Below are 934 nucleotides of genomic sequence, written 5' to 3'. Positions count from 1 at the left end.
CCGTACCAGGTCTGACCGAGCAATTTTTGTTCCGCGCACTTTGTGCACCGTACACTTTGATGTTTGTATGAAAAAGTACCCTACCTAGGGACGCGTAGAGCAAATTTGTACCCCCGGGCATGTTGTCGATTGACATTCTGGTTGCACTTTTCATCATCTAGGGTGCGTTCCTGACACGTTTTGAGGGGTTTTAGCAAAAAAAATTTTTTCGACTACTCGAGCTCTCTGGCCCGTTCGGTGCACATTTTTGAAAAAAGCTAGGGAGCTGCCCCTAGGTTCGGGGTGTCACAAAATGTTGAAAAGTGGTCGAAAAACCACTATCCAGAATCGGATGTAGAATCATTAGACGAACTTAAAATTGTTCTACGACACCCATCTGCGACGTTTAGTATTCGAGTTATGGCCCGTCCTAGGTCTGACCGAGCAATTTTTGTTCCGCGCACTTTGTGCACCGTACACTTTGATGTTTGTATGAAAAAGTACCCTACCTAGGGACGCGTAGAGCAAATTTGTACCCCCGGGCATGTTGTCGATTGACATTCTGGTTGCACTTTTCATCATCTAGGGTGCGTTCCTGACACGTTTTGAGGGGTTTTAGCAAAAAAAAAATTTTCGACTACTCGAGCTCTCTGGCCCGTTCGGTGCACATTTTTGAAAAAAGCTAGGGAGCTGCCCCTAGGTTCGGGGTGTCACAAAATGTTGAAAAGTGGTCGAAAAACCACTATCCAGAATCGGATGTAGAATCATTAGACGAACTTAAAATTGTTCTACGACACCCATCTGCGACGTTTAGTATTCGAGTTATGGCCCGTCCTAGGTCTGACCGAGCAATTTTTGTTCCGCGCACTTTGTGCACCGTACACGTTGATGTTTGTATGAAAAAGTACCCTACCTAGGGACGCGTAGAGCAAATTTGTACCCCCGGGCATGTTGT

Source organism: Anopheles gambiae, assembly GCF_943734735.2.
Source record: "Anopheles gambiae chromosome X unlocalized genomic scaffold, idAnoGambNW_F1_1 X_unloc_136, whole genome shotgun sequence".
NCBI lineage: Eukaryota > Metazoa > Arthropoda > Insecta > Diptera > Culicidae > Anopheles > Anopheles gambiae.
The sequence above is the reverse complement of the archived record's forward strand: the minus strand, read 5'-3'. Positions refer to the sequence as shown.